Source organism: Apium graveolens, chromosome 9 (genome assembly GCF_009905375.1).
Source record: "Apium graveolens cultivar Ventura chromosome 9, ASM990537v1, whole genome shotgun sequence".
Lineage (NCBI taxonomy): Eukaryota > Viridiplantae > Streptophyta > Magnoliopsida > Apiales > Apiaceae > Apium > Apium graveolens.
In genome coordinates, this window is record NC_133655.1 from 114,305,034 (window position 1) to 114,329,935 (window position 24,902).

At 38.4% G+C, this 24,902-nt stretch overlaps 1 non-coding gene across 1 annotated transcript; it reads left to right on the forward strand.

Moving 5' to 3' along the window:
- Nucleotides 1-401: 401 nt before the first annotated feature.
- Nucleotides 402-508, forward strand: LOC141688695 (small nucleolar RNA R71). The gene has a single exon (XR_012562128.1). It is a non-coding gene; the product is annotated as a small nucleolar RNA R71 (small nucleolar RNA).
- Nucleotides 509-24,902: the final 24,394 nt, after the last annotated feature.

Sequence of the window (24,902 nt, forward strand, 5' to 3'; positions counted from 1 at the left end):
TGGCAGGAACTGGCTGCTGCAATCTCTGAAAGTTGCTCACAAACTGAGTCGAGTCACTAGATATAGCGCATTACTCTGTTGCATGCGGACCTACACACAGCTCACAAACACTAATTATCTGCTTAACACCATAGTTAGACAGAGAATCGATCTTCATAGACAATGCCTTTAGTTGAGCAGTGATAACCGTAGCTGTATCCACTTCAAGAACTCCTGCTACCTTGCCCTGTGGACATCTCTGGGTTGGATACTGATATTCATTAGCAGCCATCAGTTCAATTAGATCATAAGCTTCCTTATAGCTCTTTGCCCATAATGCTCCACCTGCTGCTGCATCGAGCATGGGGCTGGACTGTGCTCCCAATCCATTTTAAAAACAAATGATGAATATCCAATCAGGCATTCCATGATGAGGACACTTCCTAAGCATCTCCTTGTAGCACTCCCAAGCTTCACATAGCGATTCTCCCGTTTGCTGCGCACATTGAGTAAGAGCATTCCTGATTGCAGCTGTCTTCGCCATAGGAAAGAATTTAGTAAGAAAATTCTGAGCAAGATCTTCCCAAGTAGTAATCGAGCCAGCTGGTAGAGAGTGTAACCAGCTCTTAGCCTTGTCCCATAGAGAGAATGGGAACAGTCTCAGCTTCACAGCATCTTCAGAAACACCATTGAACCTGAAGGTGTCGCAGATCTCTATGAAATCCCTAATGTGCATATTGGGATCTTCAGTTGGAGAACCCCCAAACTGGATTGAATTCTGCACCCATTGAATTATGCCAGGCTTGATCTCAAAGGTATTAGCTGTGATAGCTGGCCGGATAATGCTAGATTGAATGTCATTGATCTTGGGTTGAGAAAAATCCATCAAGGATCTCATTCGTGCTGATGGATCTCCCATTGTAATGAGTACCTGAAAAACAAACAAATAAACCGTGAAAGTAAAAGAATCCAAGTCAGTGAACTTTAACAACCACTGATGACAAGCACATAAACTAACAATTAACACCGAGTCCCCGGCAGCGGCGCCAAAAACTTGTTAGGGCGAAAACACGCGCTAATATTCACGCAAGTATACGTGTTCGCAAGTAGTATAAGATATAAATCAGATTTGTTCCCACAGAGACTGGTTTAGGTTAAGTTCAATTTATGCACCTATGCAACAATGTATGGTTATCGCTCAATGTTAAGACAAATAACAAATTGGGTTTTTATTTAACTAAGAGATTATACTAAATACCATTAACTAAGAAAATTGAGGTTAAATTACTATATATGACAAACAGGGGATTCTAACTTCATTAAATACTTCAGTCAATAGCCTTATTGTTCTTAACCTTAGCATGTGACGGTGATGACACTAATCAGATAACACGAAACTGATAAACGCCAACTTTCGTTGCACGAGTACCATTCTACCAGACATCCACAAAAGAGATAGAAGCTGAATAGGCACCAATTATATTGAGACCCCATATGTCTATAGAATTTGACAACATAACGGTTTAAGCACAAGTTATCCATAATGATTATATAGGGCAAGTAAAACGGTTAGAGTTACCTATGAATCATGCATACACATACATGAACTATGCTAGCATGGCAAGTTCTAAACCTCTATATTCACTGTCGCTTCAATAGAGATTAACACGCTATCTTATATGTTAGCTACGCATTTAAGATGAATAAGCACAAACAATACTAGGATATCAATCATTCACCACACACCAAGATATCGAAACAAAATAATTATTGAAATTCATAAGTAAATCCGCTAGAATCCCATGATAACAATTAGTTCATAATCAAACTCATCATCACCATGGGTTCCAATGAAAGCATGGTATAAAATAAGGTCTTAATAAAATGAATAATAATTAAAGTACGAATAAACGAGATCTAGGTTCAACAAGAACGAAAACGAGCATCCAAAGTTACAACTAATTCATAGAATCACAAGTTGAAAACAAGATCTTCTTTTTCAGAGTTGTTCTGTGCTTCTAGGTCTTCTCCTTGGTATCCCAATCTTCCTGGATGATGAAAACCCTTTTTTTAAGTATATATACACCCCTAGTGGACCTGGACCCTTAAAATCGTCAAATTCCACTAAAAAAGGCTTTTTCAGCGAAATCAGCTACCAGCCGCGTCTTGGGCGGCCGCTCAGCTCTCTGGGCGGGCGCTCAGCTCTCCTGGGCGGCTGCTCAGCTCTCCTGGGCGGGCGCTCAGCTCCTGTCTGGAAAAATTTCTGATGAATCTTGTTTTGGCCATAACTTGAGTTCTACTCGTCAGAATTAGGCGATTCAACTGCCCACGCGAAGCTATTGAGATTCTCTACAACTTTAAAATGGCCTTGGCTTCCGATTATGATCACTTTTTATCATATTTCCTTTAAAAGCTCTTTTCTTCATATAATTGATACCTGAAATGCAATAACATAAAAACACATCAAAATACCAACAGCTTGAGTCCAAAACACCAATTTAAGCTTGTATTAAAGCGTTCCAAGTGGATATAAAATCCACTTATCACACCCCCAAACTTGAATCGATGCTTGTCCTCAAGCATAATTTGACTCAAAACTTCAAAACAAACCTAATGCATGAATGCAACTACGTGAATGCAACTAAATGATAATGCAATCGATCCCTTCAGAATAACCATAACCAAATGAATAAGCCAATGCCTCGAAGAATGCAATAATTTTAAACAGAACTCGAATAAGTCCCACAAACCAACTCATAAACCAGAAACGTGCGTGTGTAGAATGCTTAACAGATATCTCTCGATACTAGATCAATAACCATAACTTATCTATCATCGAAACAATCAAAAATTTATAAACAGAATAGACAATAAACGCATTATGACTCACAACACCTCCTTTCTACTAGAGTTATACAAGGATTCACACTATTATTGAACACATAGCAAAGATGCTTATTTGACCGTGCAATGAATGTGGTCCCAAAAGACTTATGCAATAATACCCATGTAGCGAGCGTTAGGTTAGCGGATCCCAGACTATAAAAGCCTTAGGTCACTAGGCAAAGTTCCCTAGAACTTAATAACTCGAGTATTAAAAAGCTCACTCTTGATCAATTATGCATAAACACATACTTTTTTTCTTTCTTTTTTTTTCTCTTTTTTCTTTTTTTTTCTTCTTTTTTTTCTCTTTATTTCTTTTTTTTCTTTTTTTTTCAATAATTTCTGAATGAGTGCGTTTCGCTCCATCTCATTCAACCCTAGACCACTCATAAAAATATGAGCCGTCTACTAGCCATTTGACGCCTAGCCTTACAACAACTAGCAATGAAATCCAAGTTTTTCTCTAGATAAAAAAATTAGTATTTTTACGTCATTACGAGAATATCATAAATTCTAAATATAACCAAGTAATTAAATCTCAACAACAAACAAGTATGCTCATGATCTAGATCAAAAGCAACCCTATAAGACTTCATGAAAATATTTATTTCTGGCATGCAAATCAATTCATTAAGACTTAAACATCCCTCTATTCGTCATCACCATACTCAAATCAACATCAACTTATCAAACATCATAGTTCATCTTAAGGGATCATGCTAAATATGCATTCAAATCCAACTATATGAAATCACATAAAAACAAACAAATATGTCCTAAATGAACAATCATGCAAAAATATGAATGAACTACAACTAAACATGCAATATGAATCTATATGAATCTATATGGACACAAACACTACTAATCCTTACATTAACACCCCCAAACTTAAAATTTTCAATGTCCTCATTGAAGGTAATAATAAGGATTTCAGGCATACCTAATTAGCAGGAGAGTCACCCTCTTCGGGTGGAGGATCAGGTGGCCAATCAACCTCGCCATCATTGTCTCGAACAACAGTACTGAAAGCGTGTGTCAAATCTTCAACAAAATATCGGTGGATGACATGCATGGCCTCCATACGCCTAGTCAATCTTATAAATTGTGCATCACCAACACCAGTCCTATCAACTGCCTATTACACATGAGAAGAACCCTCTGTAGGCATGGCAGAAACCGGCCGGTCACCCTCTATATCGTCAAAAGAATATCCAAACCCCTTGTCATGGGGTGAACCTAAGAATGAATAACTCAAGTAATCTGGCATTCGGTTGAGCTCAAATGTGGGAGCTTCTTGAATAAATGGTTCAAAAGGCTCCTGATAAATTTTCAGCTCTGCTAACCCAAGAGAATCGAATGGCATATCCAACTTCCTCTTCCACGGAGGTGCATTCAAAACCTGCAGTTGCTCTACTTTAAAGCACTCCTCTTTAGCTGTGGGTAACTTTATTTCCTTGAACACATTAAAAGTGATCTTTTGATCATAAAACTTCATCAAAAGCTCTCCTTTTTGCACATCGATCATAGTTCGGCCTGTAGCCAAGAATGGTCTTCCCAAGATGATGGGAATCTTCTTATCTTCCTCGAAATCAAGAATTACAAAGTCAGCTGGGAAGAAGAGTTTATCCACCTTGACCAAGACTTCCTCCAATATACCTCGTGGTTAAGCGATGGAACGGTCAGCTAGTTGCAATGACATGTATGTTGGTTTCGGATCAGGCAGACCAAGCTTCTTGAAGATAGATAAGGGCATCAGATTGATGCTAGCTCCTAAATCACATAAAAACTTGTCGAACGACAAGTTTCCGATGGTGCAAGGAATAGTGAATCTTCCAGGATCTTTAAGCTTTGGAGGCAACTTCTGTTGTAGCACAACACTGCATTCCTCCGTTAGAGCAACGGTCTCTAAGTCATCGAGCTTCACTTTCCGAGAGAGAATACCTTTCGTAAACCTCGCATAGCTAGGCATCTGTTCAAGAGCTTCAGCGAAAGGTATGTTGATATGAAGTTTCTTGAACACCTCCAAAAACTTCTCAAACTGCTTATCCGGCTTTTTCTTCTGCCGCCTCTTAGGAAAAGGAGGTGGAGGATAGATCTGTTTCTCCCCTGTATTACCCTCAGGAGGAGTGTGTTCCACAGCAGTCTTCCTCGGTTCCACCTCTGCTTCCTTCTGCACTTCTTCTTCAGCCACAACTTCATTTTCTGAATCTTGAGATTTTTCAGGCTCTTCGTCTTGCTGAATTTGGTGGCTTGCGACCTTTCCAGACCTTAAGGTGATGACATTCACCTGTTCTTCAACTTCCCTCTTGCCTGGATTTGTTTCTATATCACTAGGAAGCGTTCCTGGTGGCCGATTCAATAAGGCATTATCAATTTGCCCTATTTGGTTCTCCAGAGTCTTGATAGAAATAGCCTGGCTTTGGCATATAAGAGCCTGGTTTTTGCACATAAGCCGCAACTCCTCCAATTCAGATTTTTCATTCGAAGATAGACCTGCATCATGATTTTGTTGTTGAATTTGGAGTTGTTGTTTTGGTACAATTTGTTGCTGAAAATCAGGAGCGTTGAATAGCTTATTTCCAAACTGCTGGAACGGCTGTTGCATCGCATTCTGATTGTTGCTCCAGCTGAAGTTAGGATGATTCCAGTTGTTAGGATAATAATTGGCAGGAACTGGCTGCTGCAATCTCTGAAAGTTGCTCACAAACTGAGCTGAGTCACTAGATATAGCGCATTGCTCTGTCGCATGCGAACCTGCACACAGCTCACAAACACTAATTATCTGCTTAATACCATAGTTAGCCAGAGAATCGATCTTCATAGACAACGCCTTTAGTTGAGCAGTGATAGCTGTAATAACCCCAATTTTTGGAATTTTTGAAACCCTGATGAATAGTAACTTTTGCTGATGATGCTGATTAAGGAAAATTATTAGACCACACTATATAGGAGTACTGTTATGGAAATTCTAAGATCGTATTAGTATTCCATAAAGTAAATAAGTGTATGTAAAGATCGTCAGAATCCAAATTCTAACACTTTGATTTTTCCCGAAAATCCATCAGATACCGAAAGAATTGAGTATAAGGTAACATGATTAAAAGAATTTTAATTCAAGGATTATAAGGGGGGATTATAAAAGGAATATAAAATATTGAGAAAGGTTTAGGGGAACCCAAGTAATAAGATCCCGGGTATGATCCCTCAAACGATAAACGAGAACGAAAGTTAAGCGAACCGTATAACAGATAAGCGGTCATTAGCCAAGTAATTAGGGGTTAATCAAAGAGGTTAGTGGGTGATGATGTCATCATACCAATAAGAAGAAAACAAGTGTAAGAAGGTGACATAAGAAAGATGACATAGGCATGGTGACATAAGCATGACAAATAGAAAGGTTAGTTGGTTGATTGTGAGCCATGTAATTTTTACCATGGTAAATTTAATTAGCAAACAAGAGAAGCAACCAAGCCAAAAGACATAACACAAAAATTGAAAAGTTGACTTTGTTTTTCCACAAGAAGCTCTCGGCCAAAACCAGAGCAGCAACTTCAAACTACCATATCTCCTTCAATACTCACTCAAATAGTATTTTCTATAGCTCTTTGGAAAGGTATTGAGATGGCCTACAACTATTGTTCACAAGTCTCGTCCAAATAAGCATGGTAAGACCCTCGTTTTGACAGTTCTTTCAATCTGACTTTTAGAAACTTCAAAACCTAACTTTGTGTTCTTGATTTCTTTGGAAAGATCAAGCTTGTAGGAGGCTCCCTAAGACTTCCTAGCTACTCTAATCACTCCAAGGAAGGTATAACACCTCCAAACCCTAACTTTACTTTGAGTATTACGATGGTTTTGATGGTTATAGTAAATGAGAAGCATGATGCTTGTGTGTTTAGAGTTTGGATTGGATTTGTAGTGATTTGGATGTTGAAATCTTATTTATAGTTAATGAAACTTAAGTATAGCTAGTAGTTCATGTGTGGGGTTGTATAAATTGGAAAATCTTGAGGTTTGGGGACTGATGTAGTAAGGTTTGGATGAGGGTTGGTTGTATTGTTGGTTGTGAGTTGAATGGTGATTGTTTGGAGTGGTTTAAAACTTGGTAATCGCGTAAACTTAGCCGTCGTGATGCCCAATTTCTTACAACTGCTTGTTCTTAGTGTTCGGGACAGAGAACTAACTATTGAATCTGTCACTTTTCCATGTTTAGTTAGATTATGTCGTAAGCTTCGTTTTGATATGTGGTTCGCCTGAATCCGATGTACGTTTAGGAGAAACGACTGTTTTAAGTAAAGGCGTTTCACGAACGAACCATTACCCCTCGCCTTACTTTGAAACCTTGGTTAAGGCCCTTAAATGACTAATTGGAGTATGAAATAATTATGTAAATTGGATTAGGCAGTTGGTAGAGTACTCGCAAAAGAATCGCCTTAAAATTCGTAACGGTTAATTTATTAAAAATGGTGGAGCCGAGGGTACTCGAGCGACTTATGTAAATCGCTAAGCGCAAAAGCGAACGTTAGGGTCTAAGTGGTTAAAAACTAGTTTCTTAAGTGACCGTGGTCTAATTCCAGATTATGTTATTGTTCATAGGTTATCGGACCCAGTCTAAGCTTAAGTCTATTCCGGGAACACTCAGGCAAGTTTCCTACCCGTTATACTGTTGTGGTGATGTATATATGTATATGCATTATCTTGTGATAGATGCATGATTGTTATTAGAAAATCTTGCGATATATTGGAGTATGCTGATATGGTTTATATGCATGCCTGTTTCATAATATTGATATCTAACTGTTGATTCAAATGCTTATAAGTTGCATAATACCTATGCTAGAGATAAGCAGTAGTTGCGTATACCCTTAGTGTAGGGGATCCAAAGGTGAACATTTTCTAAACCGGGAGTCGATGTTCCCGAGTATATTATATATATATATATATTTATATATATATAGATATAGTTTTCAAAACTATTAATCGAATAAGGTTTATTCGATAACTTTATTTTAATTAATGAATATTAGTTTGAATATTCATTCGAGGACTTATGACTCCCTTTGTTTTATTTAATGAATATTATTTTGAATATTCATTCGAGGAATTATGACTCTGCTTATTTTATGAAATAAAATTCTTTATTTTATTAAAGAATAATGTTTCGATAATCAAACTTATTTTCGATTATTCAAATAAAGATCATACTTTCGTATAAGTATATCTTTGGTTATTTATTATTCATTTCAAGTATGAGTTTTAAAACTTCTACTTCAATTATTTTTATAAAGATTATCCTTATGGGAATATTATTTAAATAATAATATTAAGATATTTTCTAATATATCGGGACTGATTTATTTCATTAAATCAGCATTACTCCAAACATTCTTAAAAATGTTTTCGAGTCTTCAAAATGATTTTTAAAGGTTAAAGCGGATCCCAAAACTCGTTTTCAAATTTAAGATCTTCCTTTTTGAAGGGGACTTGAATACTCGCTCAAAAATCTAAAGGATCCGGCTCTGTGGTGTATTTTATATTCGCAACGAGGTTGCTGTTTTGATAAATAAATTGATTACTTACCCAACGTTCGGGAAGTAAGTCCATCTATTTGAGTCGGCATAAGCAACATGGGCTCAGTGGGCGTCCATAAAAGTGTAAGTGGCTCAGTGGGAGTCCATCAAATGCGTATGTAACACCCCCAGATCCAGGGTCGGGGATCCGGGTTATCACGGTCTTTCTTTCCACAATATCACTTCACTTAATTAATAATAAATAACCTCATGCTGTGACCCCATACTAACACACACCACAACCCGTTATAGTCTCAGAGATGAAATTGAAATAAGTACAAGTCTTTGAATCCACCATTTAAAAGTTATTACAACCCAAAATGATTATTTGATAAATTTACAGTTAATTGCCATTATCTGCCACAAGTTATAATTATACATAATTTGATTCTCAAAAGTAGATGGTCTGAACTACAATGGATCTACCTCTGCAGCTATAGCAGCTACAACATCATCGGGAAGACGCGGGACGCTTCCCACGCGCTTGCGCTGGGTCTGCTGGAGTCTGGCCATCTCTCCTAACTGTTGTTATGTGATGAAGAAATAAAGCAAGAGTGAGCCTTACAGCTCGCAAGATAATACATAGTGATAACAATAATATAAGTATCTAAATGGATACTTACTAGAATCTTTATCGTGTATAAGATAATTACTTACTAGATATAAGTAAAAACAAGGAATGAAGTTACCAATACTTCACCACGCTTATATCATTTATAAAGCTACTTGAACTACCACCGTTCAAAGTATTATAAGTTTTAAGAAAAACATCCCATAGATGAGACCACAAGTTAAGACTTGAATAGATTCAATCTTTGAAATATTATTGAATGAAAAAGTTATGAGATACTTTATTTAGTCCCGATATATATATATCCACATATATATATCTCTAAAACATTTCCTGGAACCTCTGTTATGTAAAGTATGAACAGAGTTTGAAACATCCAATGAATTTTGGAAAGGAAAAGAATTTTGGCATAAACCAGATATCTTGCTGATCAGGCAAAGATACCAATAAGTAACCTTTTCTACTGTAGATGGATGAATTCCTCACCGGTCATCACCCTGGCCGCATTAGGACCTCGCGCTAGACCGTTACCCGGCCCCTCACGCGTTGATGGACTGCCACCCAGCCACTTACACATTCATAGACCGTACCCCGGCCTGTCGCTTATGCCGACTCAATTAGATGGGCTTACTTCCCGAACGTTGGGCAAGTAATCAATTCGTTTACCAAAACTGCAACCTCGTTGCGAATATAAAATACACCACAGAGCCGGATTCCCCAGGTTTTGAGCGAGTATTTAAATCCCCTTAAAAAGGAAGATCTTAAATATAAAAATGAGTTTTGGGATCCGCTCTGACTTTAAAAATCATTTTGAAGACTCGAAAACACTTTAAAGAGTGTTTGGAGTAAAGCTGATTTAATGAAGTAAATCAGTCCCCAGAATATTTAGAAAATGACTGAATATTATTATTTAAATAATATTCCCATAAAGAATAATCTTTATAAAAATAATTGAAGTAGAAGTATTAAAACTTATACTTGAAACGAGTATTAAATAACCAAAGATATACTTATATGAAAGTATTATCTTTATTTGAATAATCGAAAATAAGTTTGATTATTAACACCTTATTCTTTAATAAAATAAAGAATATAATTCAGCAAATAATCGGAGTCATAGATCCTCAAATGAATATTCAAATAATATTCATTAAATAATATAATCTGAGTCATAAGCCTTCGAATGAATATTCAAATAATATTCAATAATAAAATAAAGCTAAAGTTATCGAATAAACCTTATTCGATTAATAGTTTGGAAAAACTATAACCATATATATATATATATAAATATATATATATATATATATATCCATATCCATATATACAAGATTACTCGGGATCCTCGACTCCCGGTTTTTAGAAAATATTTTCACCTTTGGGTCCCTGTACTAAGGGTATATGCAAATTACCGCTATCCTCTAGCATAGGTATTATCAACTGAATCAACAGATATATAAGGAAAGAATACGAAACAGGCATGCATATATATATACCATAGTAGCATGCTTCAATATATTGCAACATTTGCTAATTAACCAACATGCATCTATCACAAGATAATGCAAATACATATATTCATCACAACAACAGTTATAACGGGTAGAAAACTTGCCTGAGCGACTTGGGGGTGAGAAAGGCTCGGGACGAGTCTGATAACCTATAAACAACAAGTAAGTTGGAATTAAACCAAAATCACTTGTAAATCTATACTTTAACTAACTTAGACTCTAACGCTTGTTTTGCGCTCACTGATTTGCTTAAGTCACTCGGGTACCCGCGGCTCCACCATTTTTAATAATTTAACCTTTACGAGTTTTAAAGCGATTCCTTCGCGAGTGTCTTACCAACTGCCTAACACACTTACCATAAATGTTTCATACATTAATTAACCCTTTTTTGGTCTTTAACCTATGTTTCAAAGTAAGGCGAGGGAAAAAGTTTCGTTCGCGAAACGCCGTTACTTGAAACGGTCGTTTCTCCTAAACCGTGTATCGGAATCGAACGAACTACATATCAAAACGAAGCTCGTAACATGAGCTATCTAAACATGGAAGTGGTCATAATCTAGCAGGGGGTTCTCGGGTCCTAATGCTATGCACAAAAACAGTCCAAAGAAAATCGGACGTTACGACGGCTATGTTTACGCGATTTCCCAATTTTAACCATTCAAAACCAACCACAAACCAACCTCAAATCCAACATACAACCAACATCCATCCTCATCACATCATAACAACCCCAACCAATTCAATTTAATCATTTATACTTATGCCTAAGCTTAATTTAACCATACTTAAGTTCTTTTAATCAAAACCACAACATTTACCATTCCAAATCCCAAACTCTAAATAACAACAAGCTACAATATCATCCTACTAATCAAAATCATCTTATAATACATAGGGATATAGGGTTTGGAGATGGTATACCTTCCTTGAAGTGGTGGGATGAGCTAGGAAGCCTTAAGAAGCTTTGAGAAGTCTTAGGAAAGCTTGGATCTTCAAGAAAAACAAGAAAACATCAAGTTAAAAAAAAACTTGAAAACACTATTCATAGTCTTCTTCTTTGATTAAATGAAGAAGATTGAGAAGGAATTAATGGCTTAAACTCATGATATAGTCCTAACTAAGCATGAAGATGATTAGGGAATTATCTTACCAATTTAGGAAGCTTGGATCTTGAGTTTTGAATTGTTCTTGCCTTATGAATAGTAAAAAGCCGAGAGCTTCAAGAACAAAGCCTTGGTTGCTTTTTGATTTTTGATGAAAATGATTTTTGCTTGGCTTGGTTGCTTGGTTTTTGTGCTTGCTTTAGTCAATTACCTTTTTGCCCTTGAATTTGTGTGGTTACAAAGCCACCACACCTCCTTCCTTCCCATGTCATGCCTATGTCATCCTCATGATGTCATCCTCCCTTCCTTGTCCTCTTTCTATTGGTTGGATGACATCATTCCCACTAATCCCTTTGATTAACTTCCTAATCGTTTGCCTAATGACCGCTGATCTGTTATACGGTTCACTTAACTTTCGTTCTCATTTATCGTTTGAAGGATCATACCCGGGATCTTATTACTTAGGTTCCCTTAACCTTTCTCAATACATTATATTCCTTTTTATGATCCTCTATTATAATCCTTTAATTTAAATCCTTTTTATCCTGTTACCTTATACTCAATTCTCTCCGTATCTTGTGGATTTTCGGGAAAAACCAAAGTGTTCGGAATTGGATTCTGACGATCTTTACATACACTTATATACTACATAGAGTACTAATAATATCCCAGAATATCCATAACAGAACCCCTACATAGTGTGGCGTGAAAAGTTTCTTCATTCAGCTAAAACACTATTCACAAGGGTTACAAAAAGTTGAAAATTTTGGGGTTATTACAGTCTCCCCTCCTTAAAAGGATTCCGTCCCGGAATCAAACAGAAAACAAATGGGGGTACTTTTCTAGCATTGTGCTCTCTAGTTCCCAAGTTGATTCTTCCACATTATGATTCTGCCATAGTACTCTGACTAGCTTGATCACTTTGTTCCGAAGCACCTGCTCCTTCTTATCCATAATCCTTACTGGCTTCTCCACGTAAGTTAGATCTGGCTGCATATCCACCTGCTCGTACTCCACTATGTGCCTGGCATCCCGATGATACCTCCTTAGCATTGACACATGGAACACATTATGAACTTGTTGCAAATTAGGGGGTAGGGCTAGCTCGTAAGCTAACTTTCCAATCCGTCTTAATATCTCAAAAGGTCCAATGTATCTTGGACTTAGTTTTCCTTTCTTTCCGAACCTCATTAATCCCTTCCAAGGGGATACTTTCAGCAGTACTAAGTCCCCTACTTCATATTCCTTGTCCTTTCGGGCTAGGTCTGCATATTTCTTTTGTCTGTCTTGGGCTGCTACAAGTCACCCTCTGATAAGATCCACTATATCTTTGGTCCTTTGGACCACTTCGGGTCCGAGCATCTTCCGCTCTCCTACTTCATCCCAGTATAAGGGAGATCGACACCTTCTTCCGTACAGGGCCTCATAAGGCGGCATTCCGATGCTAGCATGAAAGCTATTGTTATAAGAAAACTCGATCAACGGCAAGTGATCATCCCAACTTCCTTTAAGGTCTATTGCACAGACTCTCAACATATCCTCTAGTGTCTGGATGGTCCTTTCACTCTGTCCATCCGTTTGGGGATGGTACGCGGTACTCATATTTAACTTGGTCCCCGCACACTCCTGAAAGCTCCTCCAAAATCTGGAGTTGAACCTAGGGTCTCGGTCTGAGACAATGGACGCTGGGACTCCATGTCGCGTCACTATTTTCTTAAGGTAAATGTCCACCAGTCTATCGACTGTGTATCTCTCATTGATAGGAATGAAATGAGCTGACTTTGTCAGTCGGTCTATAATTACCCAAATGGCGTCGTGATTGGCTTTCGTCCTTGGCAAGCCTACAACAAAATCCATCGCTATCTGTTCCCATTTCCATTCGGGAATCTCCAGGGGTCGCAAAAGTCCACTGGGTCTCTGGTGCTCTGCCTTTACTCTTTGGCAAGTCAAACACTTGTTTACCCATTCTGCTACGTCCCTCTTCATGTTGGGCCACCAGTAATATTCCTTCAAATCCCTATACATCTTGGTACTTCCTGGGTGAATGGAATACCTTGAACTATGGCTTTCATCCAAAATCTCATCTTTAAGTTCTTGAACATTCGGAACCCAAATTCGGTAGGAGTACCTCATTATCCCTTTATCATCTTTCTCAGTATGGATCTCCTCTCCAGTCATTGACTCTCTGCCTTCATTCATTATTTTCTCCTGGCACAATCTGATCTTTTCCAATAACTCTGGCTACATTGAGATCTCAAAAAGCTTTTCAGTTCCGGTTCCGGTTACCTTTACTTCTATTTCCATTCTCTCAAAATCTCTCATTAATTCTTCCGAAGTCGTTATCATTCTGAGTCTTTCCTTTCTACTAAGGGCATCAGCCACCACATTGGCTTTCCCTGGATGATAGAGAATCTCACAATCATAGTCCTTGATTAGTTCTAACCATCTCCTCTGGCGCATGTTGAGCTCTTTCTGCATAAATATGTACTTGAGGCTCTTATGGTCTGTGAAAATCTCGCACTTCTCTCCATACAAGTAGTGCCTCCAAATTTTTAAAGCAAATACTATTGCCGCGAGCTCAAGGTCATGAGTAGGATATCTAACCTCGTATTCCTTCAGTTGTCTCGACGCATACGCAATAACTCTACCGTGCTGCATAAGCACACATCCTAATCCTTTGTGCGACGCGTCACTATATATCACAAAATCTCCTTTTTCGTCCGACAATGCCAATACCGGAGCCGTTATCAACCTTTTCTTTAATTTCTGAAAACTGTTCTCGCATTTCTCCGTCCATTCAAACTTCTCTGTCTTACGAGTAAGTCGTGTCAAAGGGGCTGCGATCTTCGCAAAGTCCTGTACAAATCTTCGATAGTAGCCGGCCAATCCTATGAAACTCCTTACCTCTGTGGGTGTGGTTGGCCTTTCCCAATTTGAGACCGCCTCTATCTTGGAGGGGTCGACCAATAATCCTTCTTTATTGATCACATGTCCTAAAAACTGTACTTCATTCCGCCAGAATTCACACTTCGAGAATTTGGCATATAACTGTTCCTCTCTGAGTATTCCTAGAGCTATCCTCAAATGCTCTGCATGTTCTGCCTCAGTCCTTGAGTAGATCAAAATATCATCGATAAAAACTATCACACACTTGTCCAAGTACTTCTTAAATACTCTATTCATTAAATCCATGAAAGCCGCTGGGGCGTTGGTTAATCCAAAGGACATTACCAAGAACTCATAATGCCCATACCTGGTACGGAACGCTGTCTTGGAAATATCTTCGGGTTTAATCTTTAGTTGGTGATATCCAGTTCTCAGGTCGATCTTGGAAAAATAAATAGCATCCTTTAGCTGGTCGAACAGATCGTCTATTCTAGGTAATGGGTACCTGTTCTTTATGGTTAGCTTGTTCAACTCTCGATAGTCTATGCACAACCTCATGCTCCCATCTTTCTTCTTAACAAATAAAACTGGTGCTCCCCACGGAGACACACTGGGTCTTATCATACCCTTATCCAAGAGTTCCTGCAATTGGATAGCTAATTCCTTCATTTCTAACGGGGCTAACCGGTAAGGTGCTTTTGAAACTGGCGCCGTCCCTGGGGCCAACTCAATAGCAAATTCAATCACTCTATCGGGTGGTAATCCCGGAAGGTCTTGTGGGAATACATCTTCAAATTCGTTGACTACTGGAATATCTTGTAAGTTGGGCACCTCCTTCTGCGTGTCCACCACATAGGCTAGGTAAGCCTCACTTCCTTTTCGTAGCATCCTTTTGGCCTGGGCCATAGTCAAAAATTTCTGCGTCTACCTCTTTCCTCTAAATATAACTTCTTTCTTCCCGGGGATATTTAACTTAACTTTCTTCCCTTTACAGTCTATCTGAGCATCGTTGCTAGATAGCCAGTCCATTCCCAAAATCACATCAAACTCCCCTAATTTAAAAGGAATCAGATCAACACTGAAAGATTGCTCCCCTATGCCTATCTCACAGGCGGGGTGAATCTGGTTAACAGGAATAATTTCATGATTGGCTATTTCTACTTGTAAGGGTTCTATCAAGGGTTTAGCCTTAAGTCTTAACTTACGCGCAAGGTCCTTTGATATAAAAGATTTAGTTGCTCCCGAATCAAATAAAACATTTGCACTGACTGAATTTAGAGAAAGGGTACCTGCTATCACATCTGAATCTTTCATAGCATCCTGGACTGTCATGTTGAAAGTCCTCGCAGTAGGTGGCTTATTAGAAGCAGCCCTGCTTGCTCCCGAAGCTGCTGGTTTGTTCATTGGGCATTCCCTCTTCCAATGACCCGGGCGTCCACACCGATGACAATTGGTGGTTGGAACGACGGCAGGGGCTGACGAAGGGCATTTATTTGAGTAGTGGCCTTCCCGACCGCACTTAAAACAAGTTATTGGCCTTTCTTTACACTCCCCAGTGTGATTCCTTCCACATATGTTACAGGCTGGCAATGGGGGTCGAGACTGGTTGGAATAGGACATTTTTGACTTCTGGCCGCCCTGGCTCACACTCACACTCATTGGCCGCTTAAACCCAGTGTTCCTTCCTGGTAGGGACACTGCTCCTCGATTAAATCTAGTTGGGAAGCTCCTTCCTGTGGAACCTCCACCCATGCTCATACTTTTCCTCTTTATTCCTTTCTTCTCTCTTTCCTTCTGCATCTGTTCACTTCCAACTTCTACAATCGTTGCCTTTTGCACCAGAGTGGCATAGTCCGTAAGCTCAAGGATTGCCACCCTATTCTGAATCCACGGTTTCAGTCCCTGCTGAAACCTCCTAGCTTTCTTTTCCTCGGTGCTCACAAACTCCGGCACAAACCTTGATAACTCAGTAAATTTCGCCTCGTACTCTGCTACAGACAAGTTATTCTGCTTTAGCTCCAAGAACTTGAGCTCCATCTGGTTTTCCATAAACCTCGGGAAATACTTTCCCAGAAACAACTGACTAAATCTCTCCCAGGTTATAATAGCATCTGTCTCCATGTTTTTCTTGGCCTCCCACCAGTAGTTAGCTTCTCCTTTCAGAAGGTAGGTAGCAAATACAGTCTTCTGTGCCTCCTCGGTACTCAAAATCTCAAAAGATTTCTCCATTTCCTTTAACCATGCTCTTGCCTCAACTGGGTCGGCTGATCCGTGGAACTCAGGGGGCTTAAGGGACTTAAAAGCCCTGAAAGAGTTTGCCACTGCATTGTTACTTCCTTGAGGGGTGGGTTGGGTTGACGTTCCAAATTCTGCCTTAGGAGTTGCATGAACTGGCCCATGGGATCCATGCCTGGGTTTGGTACTGGTTGCTCAACCTCGGTTTCTCCTTCTTCAGCCTCTATCTCAAATCCCTCAACATCATATGTTTCCTCTTCCTCTTCATACAGGGAGTCATCCTGTTCCACATAATCCTCATCTTCCTCTTCACTGTGTTCTTGGTTTCTATTGTCCTGATTATGGCTTCCCTGGTCCTCAGATCCAGGGTTCGCCCTAGTTTCAATCTTTCTTGGCGGCATGATTCTGATAATAATAAAAACAATTATTGGGAAAATTCAACGTTAGGTCACAATCATATACAACATTGTGCCTTGCACAGCTCTTATAATGGGGAGAACGTATATCGCAATTCTATTATTTTAAGAAAGTTCTAATACGAAGTGCAGTAATAATAATGATAAAACAGTGATCCCGTCACTATGGAACTGAACCGAAAGGAAACAAATATATACATAATGCGAGAAATACATAGTTTGATCTGGTCAAAAGCACAACAGTGCTACAGTCATCTATCCCAAAAGTGATACACAAGAGTCTATCTGTCTAGTCAGAAAAAGGGATGCTATATACAAGTCAACTATCCCGGAAAATTGGCTCTTACTAAGGCCTCGGCTAACTAGACAACTAGACTATTCCATCATCAATCCTGAATCACACACCGGAGCGGGTCAGCTCCCAAACCCTTTCTATCGCACGACGGAAGATATAGTCGGCCTGCCGCCTGGAGATCCTACCATGCCTGTCCCCCTGGACCGATCTGAGCCTCGCTCGGGATGTGAGCTCTATCCCCGTAAGCTCCCTCCTCAAGGATCGGGGTATAGAAGCCCTAGTCTCATAAGCTCGGGTACGCCTACCCGCCCTCTCTGCATCCAACTCCCTCATGGCCTCATCTAGTCGGCCCTCGGCAACAGCCACTCGGGTCCTCAATACATCCTGAACATATCCATGAGCTAACGAAGACTGCTTGTGGGCAGGGTCAAGAGGTGGTGAATCCGGAGCCGCTGAGGGTGCCTCCTCGGTCTGCCTAGGCTCGGAAGTATGGGTCTCTGAGCTGTCATCATCGGGAATCCAGGATAGTGGTGGAGGGGTAGGGGCTCTGACCACCGGAAGTGTGGGTAAAGGGATACCAGCATACACTACCATAGGTCCAACACGCTCCTCAGCTACTGGGACCTCATCCGGGTCCTCCTCATCTAGAATAGCAATAACCTCTGTCTCTGACTCCTCTGAGGGGTCCTCCTCATCTGAAATAGCAATGACCTCCGTCTCAGGCTCCTCTGAGGGGTCCTCCTCATCCTTCTCCATCTCAGGCTCCTCCTGATCCTCAACATCTAGCAATGCCTCATCGTGCTCACGCTCGAACATCTCAGGGTCCTCTATCTCAGGCGCCTACACATTAAACGAGCTAAGTTACTATCATGATACTTATAAGGGTTCCCGTAAGGGTTTTAACTGTCAGCACTACTTTAAGTAGTCTGACCATGAACTTGGCAAGAGTTCTTATTATCTTTGTGAGTTTGTTATTATATCGACGCATCATCTCTGAGGTTTATAACGCTTGGCTCTGATACCATTTCTGTAACACCCCCAGATCCGGGGTCGGGGATCCGGGTTGTCACGGTCTTTCTTTCCACAATATCACTTCACTTAATTAATAATAAATAACCTCATGCTGTGACCCCATACTAACACACACCACAACCCGTTATAGTCTCAGAGATGAAATTGAAATAAGTACAAGTCTTTGAATCTACCATTTAAAAGTTATTACAACCCAAAATGATTACTTGATAAATTTACAGTTAATTGCCATTATCTGCCACAAGTTATAATTATACATAATTTGATTCTCAAAAGTAGATGGTCTGAACTACAATGGATCTACCTTTGCAGCTATAGCAGCTACAACATCATCGGGAAGACGCGGGACGCTTCCCACGCGCTTGCGCTGGGTCTGCTGGAGTCTGGCCATCTCTCCTAACTGTTGTTGTGTGATGAAGAAATAAAGCAAGAGTGAGCCTTACAGCTCGCAAGATAATACATAGTGATAACAATAATATAAGTATCTAAATGGATACTTACTAGAATCTTTATCGTGTGTAAGATAATTACTTACTAGATATAAGTAAAAACAAGGAATGAAGTTACCAATACTTCACCACGCTTATATCATTTATAAAGCTACTTGAACTACCACCGTTCAAAGTATTATAAGTTTTAAGAAAAACATCCCATAGATGAGACCACAAGTTAAGACTTGAATAGATTCAATCTTTGAAATATTATTGAATGAAAAAGTTATGAGATACTTTATTTAGTCCCGATATATATATATATATCCACATATATATATCTCTAAAACATTTCCTGGAACCTCTGTTATGTAAAGTATGAACAGAGTTTGAAACATCCAATGAATTTTGGAAAGGAAAAGAATTTTGGCATAAACCAGATATCTTGTTGATCAGGCAAAGATACCAATAAGTAACCTTTTCTACTGTAGATGGATGAATTCCTCACCGGTCATCACCCTGGCCGCATTAGACCTCGCGCTAGACCGTTACCCGGCCCCTCACGCGTTGATGGACTGCCACCCAGCCACTTACACATTCATAGACCGTACCCCGGCCTGTCGCTTATGCCGACTCAATTAGATGGGCTTACTTCCCGAACGTTGGGCAAGTAATCAATTCGTTTACCAAAACTGCAACCTCGTTGCAATATAAAATACACCACAGAGCCGGATTCCCCAGGTTTTGAGCGAGTATTTAAGTCCCCTTAAAAAGGAAGATCTTAAATATAAAAATGAGTTTTGGGATCCGCTCTGACTTTAAAAATCATTTTGAAGACTCGAAAACACTTTAAAGAGTGTTTGGAGTAAAGCTGATTTAATGAAGTAAATCAGTCCCCAGAATATTTAGAAAATGACTGAATATTATTATTTAAATAATATTCCCATAAAGAATAATCTTGATAAAAATAATTGAAGTAGAAGTATTAAAACTTATACTTGAAACGAGTATTAAATAACCAAAGATATACTTATATGAAAGTATTATCTTTATTTGAATAATCGAAAATAAGTTTGATTATTAACACCTTATTCTTTAATAAAATAAAGAATATAATTCAGCAAATAATCGGAGTCATAGATCCTCAAATGAATATTCAAATAATATTCATTAAATAATATAATCTGAGTCATAAGCCTTCGAATGAATATTCAAATAATATTCAATAATAAAATAAAGCTAAAGTTATCGAATAAACCTTATTCGATTAATAGTTTGGAAAAACTATAACCATATATATATATATAAATATATATATATATATCCATATCCATATATACAAGATTACTCGGGATCCTCGACTCCCGGTTTTTAGAAAATATTTTCACCTTTGGGTCCCTGTACTAAGGGTATATGCAAATTACCGCTATCCTCTAGCATAGGTATTATCAACTGAATCAACAGATATATATGGAAAGAATACGAAACAGGCATGCATATATATATACCATAGTAGCATGCTTCAATATATTGCAACATTTGCTAATTAACCAACATGCATCTATCACAAGATAATGCAAATACATATATTCATCACAACAACAGTTATAACGGGTAGAAAACTTGCCTGAGCGACTTGGGGGTGAGAAAGGCTCGGGATGAGTCTGATAACCTATAAACAACAAGTAAGTTGGAATTAAACCAAAATCACTTGTAAATCTATACTTTAACTAACTTAGACTCTAACGCTTATTTTGCGCTCACTGATTTGCTTAAGTCACTCGGGTACCCGCGGCTCCACCATTTTTAATAATTTAACCTTTACGAGTTTTAAAGCGATTCCTTCGCGAGTGTCTTACCAACTGCCTAACACACTTACCATAAATGTTTCATACATTAATTAACCCTTTTTGGTCTTTAACCTATGTTTCAAAGTAAGGCGAGGGAAAAAGTTTCGTTCGCGAAACACCGTTACTTGAAACGGTCGTTTCTCCTAAACCGTGCATCGGAATCGAACGAACTACATATCAAAACGAAGCTCGTAACATGAGCTATCTAAACATGGCAGTAGTCATAATCTAGCAGGGGGTTCTCGGGTCCTAATGCTATGCACAAAAACAGTCCAAAGAAAATCGGACGTTACGACGGCTATGTTTACGCGATTTCCCAATTTTAACCATTCAAAACCAACCACAAACCAACCTCAAATCCAACATACAACCAACATCCATCCTCATCACATCATAACAACCCCAACCAATTCAATTTAATCATTTATACTTATGCCTAAGCTTAATTTAACCATACTTAAGTTCTTTTAATCAAAACCACAACATTTACCATTCCAAATCCCAAACTCTAAATCACAACAACAAGCTACAATATCATCCTACTAATCAAAATCATCTTATAATACATAGGGATCTAGGGTTTGGAGATGGTATACCTTCCTTGAAGTGGTGGGATGAGCTAGGAAGCCTTAAGAAGCTTTGAGAAGTCTTAGGAAAGCTTGGATCTTCAAGAAAAACAAGAAAACTTCAAGTTAAAAAAAACTTGAAAACACTATTCATAGTCTTCTTCTTTGATTAAATGAAGAAGATTGAGAAGGAATTAATGGCTTAAACTCATGATATAGTCCTAACTAAGCATTAAGATGATTAGGGAATTATCTTACCAATTTAGGAAGCTTGGATCTTGAGTTTTGAATTGTTCTTGCCTTATGAATAGTAAAAAGCCGAGAGCTTCAAGAACAAAGCCTTGGTTGCTTTTTGATTTTTGATGAAAATGATTTTTGCTTGGCTTGGTTGCTTGGTTTTTGTGCTTGCTTTAGTCAATTACCTTTTTGCCCTTGAATTTGTGTGGTTACAAAGCCACCACACCTCCTTCCTTCCCATGTCATGCCTATGTCATCCTCATGATGTCATCCTCCCTTCCTTGTCCTCTTTCTATTGGTTGGATGACATCATTCCCACTAATCCCTTTGATTAACTTCCTAATCGTTTGCCTAATGACCGCTGATCTGTTATACGGTTCGCTTAACTTTCGTTCTCGTTTATCGTTTGAAGGATCATACCCGGGATCTTATTACTTAGGTTCCCTTAACCTTTCTCAATACATTATATTCCTTTTTATGATCCTCTATTATAATCCTTTAATTTAAATCCTTTTTATCCTGTTACCTTATACTCAATTCTCTCCGTATCTTGTGGATTTCCGGGAAAAACCAAAGTGTTCGGAATTGGATTCTGACGATCTTTACATACACTTATATACTACATAGAGTACTAATAATATCCCAGAATATCCATAACAGAACCCCTACATAGTGTGGCGTGAAAAGTTTCTTCATTCAGCTAAAACACTATTCACAAGGGTTACAAAAAGTTGAAAATTTTGGGGTTATTACAGCGTAAGTGGCTGAGTGGCAGTCCAACATAAGGTCCTATTGCGGTCAGGGTGATGACCAGTGGGGAATTCGTCTATCTACTAGTAGAAAAGGTTATTTATTGGTATCTTTGCCTGATCAACAAGATATCAGGTTTATGCCAAGGTTTTCTCCTTTCCAAATTCATTGGATATTGCAACTCTGTTTATAATTTTCATAACAGAGGTTTTCAAAGAGTGTATAAAATATATATATAGGTGTATATATATCGGGACTTAATGAAGTATCTCGTAACTTCATTATTTATAATGATATTTTAAAGATTGAATCTATCCAAGTCTTTTCTTGTAGTCTCATCTATGTGATGAACTTTTGAAACTGATTATACCTTGAACGGTGGTAGTTCAAGTAGTATTCGGGAAAGATATAAGTATATTGGAGTATCTTGTAACTTCATCTTTTAAACTTATATCTAGTAAATGATAATCTTATGCATGTCAAAGATTTTCTAAAAACGTTGAGACAAGGTTAGATATATGAGATCACCTTACAACGATATTTTTATACAGTTATAAACTGGAACTCTGTGTATATTATACATGTCAGAGGATTTCAAAGATTGTTAAAACTATATATGTATATATATATACTGAATATTTTATGACTTGGTCGTGTTAAGATATCAGCTTGGTTCATTTCTTCTTGACCAAGACTTTCATGAGTACTATGAGAATGCTCATATATTGTTAATTATTATACATATTATTTTGGTGGGCTTGTTGCTCACCCTTGCTTTCTTCTTTCATCACACAACAACAGATAGACAAGATGAACAGGATCAAGCTCCCAATTCACGAGCAGATATGAAACGTTCCGCAGTTTCCTATAGGCATTGATGCCGTGTAGCTGAGGTAGGAATTACCAATAGGCTAGGCTTTCAACTTCTGTTGTATCAGACTTATGTATCTATATGAGTTGTAATAATGGCAAAGAAATGTAAATTTATTCAGAAACCCTTTTGAGGTATAATGACTTATAATTGTGGAATAAAATGACTTGTGTTATTTTGGTATTCATCTCTGAGACTATAACTTGTGGTGTGTGTGTTTATTATGGGGTCACAGTCGAGAGTAGTTGATTGTTTATTAAGATTGGGTGTTATTAAGGGAAATGGAACTCGTGACAACCCGGATCCCCGACCCCGGATTTGGGGGTGTTACAGAAATGGTATCAGAGCGAAGCGTTATAAACCTCAGAGATGATGTGACGTTAAAATAATAAGTTCACTAAGATAATAAGGACTCTTGCCAAGTTCATAGTCGGACTACCTAATATAGTACTGACAGTTAAAACCCTTATGGGAACCCTTATAAATATCATGATAGATGCGTAGTTCGTTATCGTATATGGTAGCGGGACTCAGAACCCTGAGGTTGAGGAGCAACAGCGCGATGATGTTTTATTACTAATTGGAGATCAGATTGTGGATCCGATAGAGCGTCCTAATGCAGGACCAGATGATGTTCATCTTGAGGATGTAGCGGTTGAGGATGTTGTCCTAGAAGGGATTGTTGCTGAGGAGGATCCCGTGGAGGATCCTGACAAGAATGAATAAAAGACCACTGAGGAATTGACGCAAGTATACGCGTTCGCAAGTAGTATAAGATATAAATCAGATTCTTTCCCACAGAGACTGGTTTAGGTTAAGTTCAATTTATGCACCTATGCAACAATGTATAGTTATCGCTCAATGTTAAGACAAATAACAAATTGGGTTTTTATTAAACTAAGAGATATACTAAATACATTAAATAAGAAAATTGAGGTTAAATTACTATATATGACAAACATGGAATTATAACTTCATTAAATACTTCATTCAATAGCCTTATTGTTCTTAACCTTAGCATGTGATGGTGATGACACTAATCAGATAACACGAAACTGATAAACGCCAACTTTCGTTGCACGAGTACCATTCTACCAGACATCCACAAAAGAGATAGAAGCTGAATAGGCACCAATTATATTGAGACCCTATATGTCTATAGAATTTGACAACATAACGGTTTAAGCACAAGTTATCCATAATGATTACATAGGGCAAGTAAAACGGTTAGAGTTACCTACGAATCATGCATACACATACATGAACCTATGCTAGCATGGCAAGTTCTAAACCTCTATATTTACTGTCGCTTCAATAGAGATTAACACGTTATCTTATATGTTAGCTACACACATAATAAGAATAAGCACAACCAATACTAGGATATCAATCAATCACCACAAACCAAGATATCAAAACAAATTAATTATTGAAATTCTTAAGTAAATCCGCTAGAATCCCATGATAACGATTAGTTCATAATCAAACTCATCGTCACCATGGGTTCCAATGAAAGCATGGTATAAAACAAGGTCTTAATAAACTGAATAGTAATTAAAGTACGAATAAACGAGATCTAGGTTCAACAAGAACGAAAACGAGCATCCAAAGTTACAACTAATTCAAAGAATCACAAGTTGAAAACAAGATCTTCTTTTTCGGAGTTGTTCTGTGCTTCTAGGTTTTCTCCTTGGTATCCCAATCTTCCCAGAT